The sequence below is a fragment of the Hylobates moloch genome, unplaced genomic scaffold (genome assembly GCF_009828535.3).
Source record: "Hylobates moloch isolate HMO894 unplaced genomic scaffold, HMol_V3 SCAFFOLD_15, whole genome shotgun sequence".
NCBI classification, from domain to species: Eukaryota; Metazoa; Chordata; class Mammalia; order Primates; family Hylobatidae; genus Hylobates; species Hylobates moloch.
Window position 1 is genome coordinate 24,344,385 of NW_026652290.1, and position 17,318 is coordinate 24,361,702.

The following is a 17,318-nucleotide window of genomic DNA, read 5'->3' on the forward strand; positions in this document are numbered from 1 at the left end:
GGAAGAACAGACCAATAACAAGCAGTGAGATTAAAATGGTAATAACAAAATTGCCGACAAAAAAATATCCAGGAACAGATGAATTCACAGCTGAATTCTATCAGACATTCAAAAGAGAATTGGTACCAATCCTATTGACATTAATCCTCCCTAAATCATTCTATGAAGCCAGCATCACCCTAAAACCAAAACCAGAAAAGCACATAACAAAACACACTACAGACCAATATCCTGATGAATATAGATGCCAAAATCCCTAACAAAATACTAGCTAACTGAATCCAACAGCATATCAAAAAGATAATCCACCGTGATCAAGTGGGTTTCATACCAAGGATGCAGGGATGGTTTCACATGCACAAGTCAATAAATGTGATACTTCACATAAACAGAATTAAAAACAAAATTCACATGACCATCTCGACTGATGCACAAAAAGCATTTGACAGAATCCAGAATACTTTATGATTAACATCTCAGCAAAATCAACAAAGAAGAGACATACCTTAATGTAATAAAATCCATCTATGACAAATCCATAGCCAATATAATACTGAATGGGGAAAAGTTGAAAGCATTCTCTCTGAGAACTAGAATAAGACAAGCATGCCCACTCTCAGCACTTCTATTCAACATAGTACTGGAAGTCCTAACCAGAACAGACAAGAGAATGACATAAACCATCCAGATTGGTAAAGAGGAAGTCAAAGTGCTGCTGTTTGCTGATGATGTGATTGTTATACCTAGAAAACCCTAAAGACACCTCCAAATAGCTCCTAGAACTGATAAAATTCAGCCAAATTTCAGGATACAAAATTAATGCATGCAAATCAGTAACTCTGCTAGAAACCTAAAGCAACCAAGCTGAGAAGTAAAAACTCAACCCATTTTACAATAACTGCCAAAAAATAAAATACTTAGGAATATACCTAACCAAGGACATGAAAGACCCATACAAGAAAAGCTACAAAACACTACTGAAATAAATCGTAGATGATACAAACAAATGGAAACACATCCCATGTTCATGGTTGGGTAGGACCAATGTGGTGAAAATGACCATACTGCCAAAAGCAATCTACAAATTCATTGCAATTCCCACCAAAATAACACCATTATTCTTCACAGAACTGGAAAAGGCAATCCTGAAATTCATATGGAACTAAAAAAGATCCTGCATAGGGAAAGCAAGACTTAAGCAAAAGGGACAAATCTGGAGGCATCACATTACCTGACTTCAAACTATACTGTAAGGCCATAGTCACCAAAACAGCCTGGTACTAGTATCAAAATAGGCACATAGACAAATGGAACAGAATAGAGAACAAAGAAATAAAGCCAAATACTTACAGCCACTTGATCTTTTACAAAGCAAACAAAAACATAAGTGGTGAAAGGACACCCTATTCAGCAAATTATGCTGGGATAATTGACAAGTCATATGTAGAAGAATCAGACTGAATCCTCATTTCTCACCTTATACAAAAATCAACTCAAGATGAATCAAAGACTTAAATATAAGACCTGAAACCACAAAAATTCTAGAAGGTAACATCAGAAAAACCCTTCTAGACATTGGCTTAGGCAAAGACTTCATGACTAAGAACCTAAAAGCAAATGCAACAAAAACAGTGATAAATAGGTGGGACTTAATTTAACTAAAAAGTTCATGCACAGCCAAAGAAACAATCAGCAGAATAAACAGAAAAACCACAGAGCAGGAGAACATCTTCACAATCTATATATTTGACAAAGACTAATAGCCACAATCTGCAAGGAACTTACACAAATTAGAATAAAACAATGCCATCAAAATATAGACTGAGGACATTACTAGACAATTCTTAAAAGAAGATATCCAAATGGCCAACAAACATATGAAAGAATGCTCAACATCACTAATGATCAGAGAAATGTGAATCAAAACCACAATGCGATACCACCTTACTCCGGCAAGAATGGCCATGATAAAAAAATAACTAAAAAAAGATGTTGGTGGGCATGCATGAAAAGGGAACACTTTTACATTGCTGGTGGGGATGTAAACTAGTACAACCACTATGGAAAACAGTGTGGAGATTCTTTAAAGAACTAAAAGTAGAACTACCATTTGATCCAGCAATCCCATTACTGGGAATTTACCATGAGGAAAAGAAGTTGTTATACGAAAAAGACACTTGCACACGCATGTTTATACCAGCACAATTCTCAATTGCAAAAATATGGAACCACTCCAAATTCCCATCAATCAATGAGTATATAAAGAAATTTTGGAATATATACAAAATAGAATAACATTCAGCAATAAAAAGGAAAAAAATAATGGCATTTGCAGCAATCTGGATGGAATTGGAGACCATTATTATGAGTAAATTGACTCAGGAATGGAAAACCAAATATTTTATGTTCTCACTCATAAGTGGGAACTACGTTATGAGGATGCAAATGGATAAAAATGGTACAATGGACTTTTGGGCCTTGGGTGTATAGTTGGAGGGAGGTGAGGGATAAAAGACTACAAATTGGGTAGAGTGTATACTGCTTAGGTGATGGCTGTACCAACATCTCAGAAATTACCACTAAAGAACTTATTCATGTAACCAAAAACCACCTGTTCCCCAGAAACCTATGGAAATATAAAGATATCTATATAGATTTTAGGTGGACACATTTGTCTGTCTTTTAAATAACCTAATAGTTTTCACTGATTTTATTTTTTTTCTATAGGATTGAACAATTTAGGGAAAATGGTTGATTGGCTGTTGGTTGACAGTCACCTAGTTTCAGGAATCAAATATAAGGGATAAAGTAGAAAATTTCCAAATTTCATCCAACCATTCTATATAGCTGCACCTGAAAAGGTAGAAATATCCACACCATAATTATTGAGAGCCAGTTTTAGGTGAACATTATTCAGTGTACATGTATCCATATACTGTTCATGAGACATACATGTGCTTTTCCTCAATGCCTAGCCCCATGAAGTTGTGAGTCTATGTGACCAGGTCTTGCCAATTACTCTGGGAGGCAGTGCCAAGTATCACATCTAAGACAAAATATAGAAGATGGGTGTAACTTCTCCAGGCACTGTCCTCTCTTGTCCTTGTCATCATGGAAAACCCAAACCAAGATGGCCCAGTCGCAAAATGGAGTATGCCAGACATTTTTATGTATTAAGTTCCTGAGATTTAAGGGTCAGTTTCTTAATTCAGCATAACCTAATACACCTTATATACTAAATTTTAAATTTAAAAAATTCAAGTTTTAATCTCAATACCCTTATCAGCTTTCTGATCTTGATCGTGTCAGGTAACTTGGATTGACGACTCCTCCATAAATTTAGTGATCACCAAATATCCATATTCTTTCCTATGCTTGTCACTTTTAATTGTACTTAGACTGGAATCATATAATCAATTCTGGTTAATGCACTAACAACAATAATGACCTGCATTCCTTACTGTAAGAGGCAGAGAACTAGTATTCCTCCATATCTCTCTTCCTGTGTCATGAGGATGAGGAGGCCAAGTATCCAAAGTGGCTTAAGCTATAAGATAGAGGATCACAGCCTTGAATGATTCAGTAAGAATGCTTTATTAGTTTAAGCCACTAAGATTTTTTTAACCTCAGCATTTTAACTAGATATCCTTTAAAAAATACCATGCTTTAATTCTTTTTTCTTTTTTTATAATTATACTTTAAGTTTTAGGGTACATGTGCACAACGTGCAGGTTTGTTACATATATATACATGGGCCATGTTGGTGTGCTGCACCCATTAACTTGTCATTTAACACTAGGTATATCTCCTAATGCTATCCCTCCCCCAACCCCCACCCCACAACAGGCCCCGATGTGTGATGTTCCCCTTCCTGTGTCCATGAGTTCTCATTGTTCAATTCCCACCTATGAGTGAGAACATGCGGTGTTTGGTTTTTTGTCCTTGAGATAGTTTGCTGAGAATGATGGTTTCCAGCTTCATCCATGTCCCTACAAAGGACATGAACTCATCATTTTTTATGGCTGCATAGTATTCCATGGTGTATATCTTTTCTTAATCCAGTCTATCATTGTTGGACATTTGAGTTGGTTCCAAGTCTTTGCTATGATGAATAGTGCCGCAATAAACATACGTGTGCATGTGTCTTCATAGAAGCATGATTTATAATCCTTTGGGTATATACCCAGTAATGGGATGGATGGGTCAAATGGTATTTCTTTTTTTTTGAGACAGAGTCTCACTCTGTCGCCCAGGCTGGAGTGCAGTGGCGCAATCTCGGCTCACTGCAAGCTCCGCCTCCCGGGTTCACGCCATTCTCCTGCCTCAGCCTCTCCGAGTAGCTGGGACTAGAGGCGTCCGCCACCACGCCCGGCTAATTTTTTTGTATTTTTAGTAGAGATGGGGTTTCACCATGGTCTCGATCTCCTGACCTTGTGATCCACCTGCCTCGGCCTCCCAAAGTGCTGGGATTACAAGCGTGAGCCACCGCGCCCAGCCGTCAAATGGTATTTCTAGTTCTAGATCCCTGAGGAATTGCCACACTGACTTCCACAATGGTTGAACTAGTTTACATTCCCACCAACAATGTAAAAGTGTTCGTATTTCTCCGCATCCTCTCCAGCACCTGTTGTTTCCTGGCTTTTTAATGATCACTATTCTAACTGGTGTGAGATGGTATCTCATTGTGGTTTTGATTTGCATTTCTCTGATGGCCAGTGATAATGAGCATTTTTTCATATGTCTTTTGGCTGCATAGATGTCTTCTTTTGAGAAGTGTCTGTTCATATCCTTTGCCCACTTGTTGATGGGGTTGTTTTTTTCTTGTAAATTTGTTTGAGTTCATTGTAGATTCTGGATATTAGCCCTTTGTCAGATGAGTAGATTGCAAACATTTTCTCCCATTCTGTAGGTTGCCTGTTCACTCTGATGGTAGTTTCTTTTGCTTTGCAGAAGCTCTTTAGTTTAATTAGATCCCATTTGTCAATTTTGGCTTTTGTTGCCATTGCTTTTGGTGTTTTAGACATGAAGTCCTTGCCCATGCCTATGTCCTGAATGGTATTGCCTAGGTTTTCTTCTAGGGTTTTTATGGTTTTAGGTCTAACATGTAAGTCTTTAATCCATCTTGAATTAATTTCAGTATAAGGTGTAAGGAAGGGACCCAGTTTCAGCTTTCTACATATGACTAGCCAGTTTTCTCAACACCATTTATTAAATAGGGAATCCTTTCCCCATTTCTTGTTTTTTGTCAGGTTTGTCAAAGATCAGATAGTTGTAGATATGTGGCATTATTTCTAGAACAGTGGTACTCAAAAGTGTAGTCTACAGACATGTGCTGAACTATACCCTATGTGTTACCAGTTAGCAAGTGGTAGCAAATTAAGATTTCAGAAACTTTTTAAAGCAACTCAGTATTTCCATAATATCTATATATGTGATTTTTTTCAATAGTTTATTGTTTATCCTATTTCATATGTTTACTATTATCTTATTCTACTGCATTGTTCCTTGACAGATTTGTGGGGGAAAAAAAGGAGAAACTGGCCTTTATGACATATCAGGCACATAAACATGTTGAATGAATGGGCTATGTCTGTTTTCTTCATTTAGACATATGTAGTTTGGCGTGATGTTAAAATGAGGTTTACCATTTTTGGTAAATATGACATATACTCCTTTTAAATAATGTAAATATACAGAAAACTACAGAGAGTAAGTAGATCAAGTCATTACAATTTTTTATTATTAACATTTTGATGAGTTCTAGATATCTACATATGAGTTAGACTTTTATATTGGTTGGATCATAACAAATTATGCAATGTGCTTTTTCAGTCAGATATATTTCATGGAAAAATTTATAGGCCAATAACTTCACTTGTACTCATTATTAATGGACCTCTAGGTATTTCATTGTATATACATACCATAGTTTATTAATTCTGCCTTCATTGATATATTTTTATTTTAAATCATTTTGCATCACAATGAATTTTCCATACTTGCAAATATATGTTTTCACATATGTGTGATGTTTCTTAAATTGTAAAACATGAAATCCCTGAAGCAATGAGTATGCCTAACGTCTGAGAGTGACCATTTTTTCAAACTAAGACTTAAAAAAAAAGTTCCTTACAGTTTCTGTATCAGAGATCTACCTCCTTTTTGTACCCATAAAAGTGATACACTTCTTAGTGCCCACCTATGTGTAATATCTGATGGTCAGGAATTACTGTAATTACTGGGAGAAAGCCGAGGATAAACCCAGCTGGCCAGGAAGGCCTACAGAACCATTCTCTTGGATGATTATAAGTCTATGAATTGGATAGTGTCTATTTTGTATCTCTCCCATGGCCATCAAATGTAATAGGATGAGACTAGATTTTCCTTGGTGAGCCCACACTTTTATGATCCATCTGTTCAAGTAGGAGACAATGAGGCAGGTGGGATTCCTCATGCTACAACAGGGCCTAGATAGAAGCAAATGGAAACAATGATTTTAATCATCTTTGCAGAGCTATAATTCATATTTCCTAATTCATATTAAGACTGCATTTACACTGCTATGAAAGCCATAACTAATAATGGGTGAATTTTAAAACAAAATCATTTTATCTTACATTTAATATATGAAACTTTCTTAATGAAACTTTACAACAGTAAGCTTTTACACAGACTAGTTCATTGTAAAAGCAAGTTGTACATTAGAATCATAATGATACAATGGACTTTGGAGACTCAGGGGAAGGATGGGAGGGGGTGAGAGAAAAGACCACACATTGTATACAGTATACACTGCTCGGGTGAGGGGTGCAGCAAAATCTCAGAAATCACCACTAAATAATTATTCATGTAGCCAAACACCACCTGTTCCCCCAAAACCTATTGAAACAAAAAATAAATTTTAAAAAATAAGGTATTACTGCTATCCTCTTTAAATGCAAGAGGTTGTAAACTGTCTTTTCTTAGGTTCCATAGCACGTAAGGAGGTATTCCAGGTTCTTTCCTTCAAATTTCAGGGGGCTCTTTGCTACTACTTCCATTCTATCAATCCCATTGCTTCCAGTGGTATCTGGAGTAAAAAAGAAAAAGCCTTGACAGGAAACATCAGGAAGAGGGATTTCATTCCATGGGAAGGAAGCATTTAATGGCTCAATAAGTCACTGTATGTAAGTCTTGTAGCTTACATGTGTATGTTAAGTAAAGGCGAGGTCATTGATACAGGAGTGCTGGGAAGGGAAGAGCGTGGTCCCTTTAAATGATACAGAAGATGGGAAGGGAAGTTCTGGGTAGAGGAAGGCATGGTCCCTGGCTAGGGCTCTACCCCCATGGACCTAGGTGAGGACAGGCACTTCTGCCTTCGAGCCCAAATGTTGCATTTTCCAAGACCACCCTGTCCTGCCATGCCCCCATCCTGGGCCTATAAAAACCCAAGACCCTAGCAAGGCAGAGACAGAAGCTACTGGATAGTGAGAGGAACACATCAGTGGAAGAAGACAGCGGCCGGACATCAAGAGGATGTCGAGGGGAGCATGCCTACAGAATAGCACACAGACAGACACCAGCATGCCAGCAGTCCATAGACTGGTGGGAGGAGGTGGAGTTTGGCCAGAGCAGTCTGAGGAGAGCTGGGGCTGCCCAAGGGCCCAACTCCAGGGAAAAGCCATCTCCCTTCTGGCTCCCCCATCAGCTGAGAGCTACTTCCACTCAATAAAACTTTGCACTCGTTCTCCAAGCCTACGTGTGATCCAATTTTTCTAGTACACCCAAGGCAAGAACCGGGGATACAGAAAGCCCTCTGTTCTTGCGACAAGGTAGAGGGTCTAACTGAGCTGGTTAACACAACTGCCTATAGACGACAAACTAAAAGAGCACCGTGTAACACATGGCCACTGGGGCTTCAGCTGTAAATATTCACTCCTATACACTGCCGTGGGCTTGGAGCCCCACATCCTGCCCATCTATATGCTCCCATAGAGGTTTGAGCAGCAGGGAACTGAAGAAGCAAGCCACACCCCCATCACATGACCTGTGAGGTGGACAAGGGAACTTTTCCCATTTCATTATCCCTTTGGCAGAAATAAAAATACTTAGATATGGACTTTACATTGAGCTTAGTGTAAACCAGGTATGACTAAATCTTCAGGATTGGTAGTATCTGAAATACTGTTTTCCAAAGTATCAGAGAGAGGAAAAGTCCCATTCTGCAGCTGTGAAGATGGTGATGGGAGGATTATTTTTGAAGGAAGGGGGTTCCCAGCAGTTATAATTGGAATGATTAAAGGCTCTTATCTGGAGACTGGAATCCTATTGTGGGACTCCCAATTAAGGAAACATTAATCAGAGATGAATTTGGTTGATTTTAATGGGTGAAAACAATAGGCAGCATGGAAACAAAACGACAAACAGGATCTAGCTACAAAATGGTTATTTTGAACGTGGATTACCCAAGAAAGAGAAAGCAAAGCACTCTTTTCCAATAATTTTTGTTTAAGCCGTGTCTGTGTGTGGTTGTACATGTGGGCACGCGTGCGTGAGACAGTGTTCTATACCTTTACCATTGGGTACAGGGCTTGGGTGGAGGCTAAAGGCCTTTAGAGACTGGACAAGTTTTTATGAAGGACAGAAGTCAGTTTTTCACTGGGATTTTTGTGTTTCAGATACCTCTGATAAATGTTTCATTATACCAGTTGGAAAGGGCTAAGGAATAATATTTAAACACAATAGAAATTTTAGGGCACCACTACCTGACAATTCTTAATAGATGCAAGTGTGTTTGTGTAGATAGGTACAGGACAATGGAAAATGAGTACTGAATTGTGTAGCTTCGACTTGAGGAAAAATATGTTCAACAGAATTTCTAGGGGAGATACAAACCAATGACAGTCATTCTTAAAAATTTTCAATGTCAGGCTAAATTGCCTTTATGAGAAATGTTAGGTATACAACTACTGGTTGATAGGACATATAATTAGATCAAATCTACATTCTTTAAGTATGAATAGCCATGCTTCTCTCTGACTCCGTAACACATCTTCCAGACCTTGATGACGCTGTGTCCATACTTTTCATCTCCTTCATAACTGTATTAACTTTGATTTTTTAAAGTCTTTCTCAGAATGGGTAGTAACAAGTTTTTAATCTTTTCTAAGCAAAAATCTGTCCTCTCTCTTCGCCAATATAATAATCTCACTCCAGCATCATCTATTTTCGTATGTTCTTAATATAGTTTTGCAGAGTCCCTGTGAATGGCAGACACAGGGCAAGTGTCCTTAGTAACTTCCTTGCCTTGAATAACAAAAGAAAAAAAATCATGAATTGAATCTCTACCCTAGCATGTGGCTGAAAAATGACTAAGCTTGGACTGACTTCTGAGGTTTCTGAAAAGAATTCCGGCTGGAATTCTGATGAAGTCAGACTAAGCATTAAAACCAGAGCATTCTTCAATTCAACTTCAGCTTTCTGTTTCCCAGGAATAGCTTTCTTGACAAAATGGTGCTGCTTTGGATTCTGCATCCAGATGGCAATGCAAAATGAGGAGAATGTGTCAAATAATCTCAGAATCTTCCAAAATGTTTGTTTTGAGTACTAAGAAATAAGTTTGTAAGGCTGAACATGTGGTAGTGGAGAAGGCACGGGCAGCTTTTCTAAATTGATTCTCACTTGCATAAGACAAATCTGTTTGCCATGTGACTTTTAAAACCATTCAATGATTTTATGAAGCAAATATTTCTCTCACTGCAAGAGGATGGCTCATCATGCTGTGACCCTGAACATGTAATCTCAAATTGTACTTCCCCTCCTGAATTTTGGGATTACAGACACACAGAAGCATGACATATTAAAATCAATTCTAAAAAGCTTTAAACTGAGAAAGCCCCGCCTTTATCTGTTAGTTTGAATAACTCCATACCATATCAATACCTATATATCTTGGTATGTAACCACAAGGCTTATGTCCTAAAGTCATAAAGTTAAAAAAAATCAAATTATCAAACTCCATAGACTACTAGATTAGCAAATGCATTAATGCTTGTGAACTGTGCGGTAAACAGACAGGTTTGCTAATTGCCAAAATTTTTTGGCCTGTATCTCTGATATTAGTTATTCAGACTTGAGTGTGAATCTATCTTCACCCCATTACTTTTTTTCCCCAAATTATAAGACCAAGTCATTGAACAGTGATAACAAGTTGTTTCTCCTTCAAAAATATAGTTGTGCAGTTAAGTCCAGCAAGCAGCAAGAATTCTCTCTTTGAATTGCAGTTACAAATATGATGCTTGCTGGAACTGGAATCTCATACTCAATGAACCCAACTAAATACCAGAGAAACAGTGGAAGATTCAGTGGATTTAGTTAAATAATAACAGAAATCTTTGATTAGAAAGGAAGGACACACTCATGCAATATATGCCTATGGGATTGGGTGATGGTGGTATGTATTTGTGTGCACACATGCATGATAATTCTATTATGATATAGCAAATATTCACCTCCCTGTTGACCACAATGGTACTTTCCTTTGTCAGTGATATTGGGTTTTGCCAGTAACCTACTTTAGCCAATGAAATGTAGAGCTTGCTTAAAATGGCTGTGCAGCTGTGTTTACTTTTCTAAGCTCCTGCATTTTGCCATAAGAACATGTTTCAAATAAAGTCTGGTCTAATTGAGAGTTACATAAAGCAGAACTTGATCTACCATGCAGCTTGGAACCTAGTACAGTAGAGGCTTAAATCAGCCATACCCCAGCTCACCCACAGACACATGAGTGAAATGATGATGATTGCATATCAAGATATTTGGGGAAGTTTTTTATTATACAGCATTGTGAAAATATGCTACATGTGTGTTTATTTTCAATATTCCTCTTCCAATAGACTTAGCTCTAACGGCGTATAATTGTTGTGAACATGAATAATTGACTCAAATAAACTGTGCTCAAATTCTTGCTCAGCTGCTTATACTTACTCTCTGTGGGACTTTTGGGCAATCTAAATAATCCTTAGCGTTCTAATTCACAAAATTCTGATAGTGATATTTACCCCATGGCATTTTCATTTATATTAAGTGTGACAATATATGTCAAGTGTGAGTAAAATATCTAATAGAGTTAGGACTCAAGACATAGTAATTGTTATTTTAATTACATATATTCAGTGTATAACCATACAGAGTTAAAATAAAATACATTTATTTTAATACAGCACTACATTCAATACCAAATGCTCTGAACTCTAGGTTAGTTACCTGTCTACTGAGTAATCCATTTGTGTGCACATATGCGACGTCAACCAGCAGCTACTTCTATTACCAGAATAAGGCCCAAGAGGGATTAATCTGCATTAAGGACCACTTCTAACAAGTTTAATATATCTACAAAGCAGCAAACATGCCAGACCACTTTTACAATAATAAAATTTAGACTCTGAGTCCCTTCAAGGGAATAAAAAGTGATATCAGCATATCTCAAGACTCAGTAATGCATTAGAATTATATTAGAATATTTTCTTACTGGAAGAGGCAAATCAATATCAAGTATTTTTCTTTTGGTATCTTGTTAATTACTGTTGAACAGATAATTTATAACATTTTGTGTATTCTTATGGAATTTATAATTTTTAATTCCTGAAGTAGTTTAGAGAGAAAGCATACTTAGAATGCCAAATAAAGTAGAAATTCTAAGAAACCAGATTCTAATTCCAAGTACCATTTTATCTTCATATTGCTAAAACCTGTTCTAATATTTCATTATTTAACTATTATAAGGGAACTCCTAGTGGAAACAGAGAGGGATGATGGTTAGGTAATCATCAGCTATTAGATACATGAAATATAGCAAATGAAATTTATGAGGATTTAGAAACTGTAGCAGGGTAGCGGTGAGTAAGGTGCAATAACATTCTGAATGATAGGCACTCTCATTCTTCCACGTGCTTTATCCTTCAGACTACAGAAGCAAAATCATACATAAATTACCTCTAAGATAATTGATTCATGTATGAAGCTATATAGGCAGTCTTTAAAATAAAATTCATAAGTTTATTTCCATAACATAAAATAAAAATCCCATCTGTTATACCAATTCATTTATTCTAATAACTTTTTTTTAAAGCTTTTAATAGATTATACTTTTTTTTTTTTTTGAGATGGAGCCTCACTCTGTTGCCCAGGCTGGAGTTCAGTGGCAGGGTCTCAGCTCACTGCAACCTCTGCCTCCTGAGTTCCAGTGATCCTCCTGCCTCAGCCTCCCAGGTAGCTGGGGCTACAGGCGCGAGCCACCACACCGAGTTAATTTTTTATATTTTTGACTATAATATATTATAGTAAAAAATCAGTTGACTATATATGTGTAGGTCTATTTCTGGGCTCTCTATTCTGTTCCATTTATGTATTCATTTATTTCATGATTGACATACTATCTTGATCACCACAGATTTATAGAAAGTCTTGAAGTCATGTAGTCAATATTGCCTCCTTGGCTTTGCTACGTCTTATCTTTTCTTGTACACTTTAGAATCAGTTTGTTGATATCCATAAACTAAATTGCTGAGATTTCTACTGAGATTGTGTTAAATGTGTAGGTCAAGATGGGAAGAACTATCATCTTAATATAGTCTTCCTATTCAAGAATATGGAATAACTCTCCGTTTGTATAAAATCTTGATTTCTTTCATCATAGTTTTATAGTTTTCCTCATATAGCACTATACGTTTTTTGTATTTTTAGTACAGACAGGGTTTCACTATGTTGGCCAGGCTGGTCTCTAACTCCTGACCTTGTGACCCACCCGCCTCAGCCTCCCAAAGTGCTGGGATAACAAGCATGAGCCATCAGTTTTATGTTTACAGAAAAATTGTGAAAAAGTATAGTGTTGTCATACACAACCCCCTCCACAGACACAGAGATACACCCAGTTTCTCTATTATTAACATCTTGCAATATAGTATAAGTAATGTACCAAAATTGATTATTAACTACATGGTTTACATTAGAGTTCATTTTTTTGTGTTCTATGTTTTTCAGAAATGCACAGTGTTATGTGTTCACCATTACAGTATAATACAGAATAGTTTTATTGCTCTAAAAATGCTCTGTGTTCCACATGTTCATTTCTACTTCCCTTACTGTGAACCCCTGGAAACCACTGATCTTTTCACTTTTATCTTCTCAAAATGTCATGTAGTGTAATTATTCAGTATGTTACTTTTCATATTTGATTCTTTGACTAAGCAATATGCATTTAAATTCCCTCCTTGATAGCTCTTTTGTTGTTGTGGAGTAACTCCTCGGTATGGATGTACCACAATTTACTTATTCATTCCCTTTTGAACGCTCTGAACAAAGCTGCTATAAACATTTGTGTGTAGGTTTCTGCGTGGATGTATGTTTTTAACTCATTTGGGTAAACATCTGGAGTGTGATTGCAGGATCATATGGTTAACCCAAGATTAGCTTTGTAAGAAAATGCCAAATAGTATCATTTGGCATTTCCACTGTATCATTTTTCATTTCCACCAGCAATACATGTGTTGCTTCACATCCTTGCCAGCATTTGGTGTTGTCAGTGTTATATTTTAACCATTTGATAGGTGTGCAGTAGTATCTCCATGATGCTTTAGTTCACAGTTCCCTATTGACATACAATGCTGAGCATCTTTTTCTGTGCTTTCTTTCCATGTGTATGTCTTCCTTAGAGGTGTCTGTTCAGATCTATTGCCCATTTGTTTATTGTTTGTTTTCTTAACTATTAAGACCCCTTAATACTAATACCAGTTATCAGATGTTATTTGAAAAATGTTCCCTGTCTGTTGCAGTTCTTTTTACTTTCATCTGTTCTTTTGAAAAGTGGAACTTTTTAATTTTAATGAACTATTACATCATTTTTTCTCTAATAAATTATGTTTTTTTGTATCTAAAAAGTCATTGTCTAATCTAATGTCAGCTAGATTTCTTCCTATCTTGTAGAAATTGAACAGTTTGAATTTTAAAGTTAGATCTGTGATTCATTTTGGGTTAATTTCTTTTATGGAAGGTTTTCTCTCTCTCTCCACACACACACACACACACACACACACACACACACACACACACACACAGAATGCAGATTTTCACTTCTTTCCACATTTGTTAAAATGACTTTTTTTCTCCATAGAATTGCCTTTGTCAAAAATCAGTTGACTATATATGTATAGGTCTATTTCTGGGCTCTCTATTCTGTTCCATTTATGTATTTATTTCATGATTGACATACTATCTTGATCGCCATAGATTTATAGAAAGTCTTGAAGTCATGTAGTCAATATTGCCTCCTTGGCTTTGCTACATCTTATCTTTTCTTGTACACTTTAGAATCAGTTTGTTGATATCCATAAACTAAATTGCTGAGATTTTTATTGGGATTGTGTTAAATGTGTAGGTCAAGATGGGAAGAACTATCATCTTAATATAGTCTTCCTATGCAAGAATATGGAATAATTGTCCATTTGTATAAAATCTTGATTTTTTTCATCATAGTTTTATAGTTTTCCTCATATAGCACTATACATTTTTAAGTTATATGGGAGTATTTCATTTTTTGTTGCTAATGTGAACACTGTTTTGTTTTTAATTCCAAATTCAAGTTGTTTATTATTGCCCTGTAAGAAACCAATTGACTTTTGTATATTAACTTTGTATTCTGTAAATTCTATATCATTGTTATATTTTTTAGCTTGACTTTTGTGTGTCAAATATTTGTGATTTTCTACGTAGACAATAATACCATATGTGAAAAAGACTCTTTTTCTTTCTTCTTTCTCTTCCTTCTGTCTTTGTCTTTTATTTATTTTCTTGTCTTACTGAGTTAGCTAGAATGCCCAGCTCTTTGTAGAATAGGAGTGGTGAAAGTATAGAATATGTTTTTTATTATAGGGGGTAAACACTAGTAGGTACTATGTTAGCTCTAGGGCTTTTTGTAGATATTCTTTATCAAGTTGAAGAAGTTCCATCCATTGCTGATTTGCTGAGAGTTCTGATCACGTACAGGCATTCAATTTGTCAAATGCTTTTTCTGCATTTTTTGATATTATGGTGTGATTTTTCTTCTTTAGCCTATGAATGTGATATGTTAGACTAATTGACTTTTGAATGTTGAACCAACTTGGTATACCTGGCCTAAATCCCACTTGTCTGTGGTATATAATTATTTATATATATAAAATATGTATATTTAGTTCGATTCAATTTGCTAATATTTTGTTGAGGATGTTTGTGTGTATATTCATGAAAGACATTTGTCTAGAATTATTTTCCCAATTAGTATATTTCTTTGCTTTTGACATAAGGGTAACTTTAGAGTCATACAGTGTGTTACAAATTATTCTCTCTGCTGCTTTTTTTCTGGAAGAAATTGTAGATAATTAGTATTGTTCTGCAAGTATTTGATAGAATTCAGTGAGACCAACTGGCCTGTTGTTTTTTGTTGTTGTTTTGGAAGGTCATTGATTGTGGGTTCAATTTCTTTAATAGACATAGGCCTATTCAAATTATTTTTCTCCTTGTGTTAGTTTCAGTAGGTCATTTCTTTCAAAGAATTTGTCAATTTCATCTAACTTGTCAAATTTCGAGGCTTAGAGTTAATAATATTTCTTTATTATTCTTTTAACAACCATGGGATCAGTTGTGTTGGCTCTGTTTCATTTATGATATTAATAATCATTGTCTTTTTCTTCCTGTTTGGCTAGGCTAAAGAGTTATCAATTTTATTGATATTTTTTGAGAACTAGCTTTTGGTTTAATTGGTTTTCTGTACTGATTTCCTATGTACAATTTCACCACTTTTTGCTGTAACTTTTCTTTCTTTTTTCTGCTTATTTTGAATTCAATTTTCATTTTGAAGTTAATATTGAAGCTTAGATTTTATATTTTTCACCTTTTCTATATGTATTCAACATTATTATATATTCTCTCTAAGCATTACTTTTGGTATATCACACAAAATTTGATAATTCCTAATGCCATTTTGTTCAAAATATATTTTTAAAATTTCTAATATACCATCTTTGACCCATTTATTGCTTTGAAGTCTGTTCTTTACATATCCACATAGCAAAACACTTTGGAATTTTCTTGCTTTTATCTGTTATAGATTTCTATTTTAATTTCATTATGGTCTTAACAAAGTACTTTATATGATTTTTATTTTAAATTTGCTAAGCAGTATTTTATGGTCTAGAATGTGTTCTCTTTTAGTGAATGCTCTATGTAAACTTTAAGAATAATGTGTATTCCATGTTATTTGATGAAATATTCTATAGAGACAGGTGTGGTGGTGCATGCCTGTAGTCTCAGCTACTTAGGAGCCTGAGGCAGGAAGATCACTTGAGCCCAGGAATTTGAGTTCAGCCTGAGCAAAATAGTAAGACACTGTCTCTTAAAAAAATTAAAATTAAGTATTCTGTAAATTTTTGTTAGATTCAGTTGATGTTCAATTGAACTATATAATTCCAAATTTTCTGCCTGCTGAGTCTGTCAGTTACTGATGTAAAGGCTTAAATTGTCTGACTACAATAGTGGATTTCCCTATTTTTCCTTTCATTTCTATCAGTTTTTCAACACTAATTTTGATGCAGTCTTGTTAGGTATAAACACATTAACAATAGTCTATGTAAATAAATGATCCCTTTATCATTATGTAATGTTCCTGTTTATCCCTAATCATTTTACTTGCTCTGAAATATGCTATGTATGAAATTGATGTAGCTACCCTAGATTTCTTTTTATTTTAGCATGGCATATTCTCTATCTCTTTACCTTTAATCTATATGCATCTTTATAATTAAAGTAGGTTCCTGTAGATAGCATATATTTGGTATCCATTTTGATGTTCTATTATGTGTTATATATATCAAGAACATTTAAATTTAAATTACTGACATAGTTGCATAATATCTACCATATTTATAACTATTTTCTATTTGTTGTTCGTGTTCCTTTTTCGGCCATATTTTTCATTCTCAGGTTTTAATTAAGCATTTTATATAATTTATTTTTAGTTTTTTATTCAAAGTAGGCAATATACATTTACAATTAATATCAGTTTACTTTCAAATAACATTATACTACCTCTTAGGTTGTTCAGGAAAATTATAGCTGAATATTTCCATTTCCTCCCTCTGTCCCTCACAACATTGTTGTCATACATTTCACTTAATCATAAATAACTGTTCAAAATAATAATGACAACAAAATATTGAACAAACTATTGTGTGTTCAAAATAAGAACAAAAAAAGATTTTATCTTACCTATTTTTCTTTTCAAATGGCCTTCCTTTATGCAGATT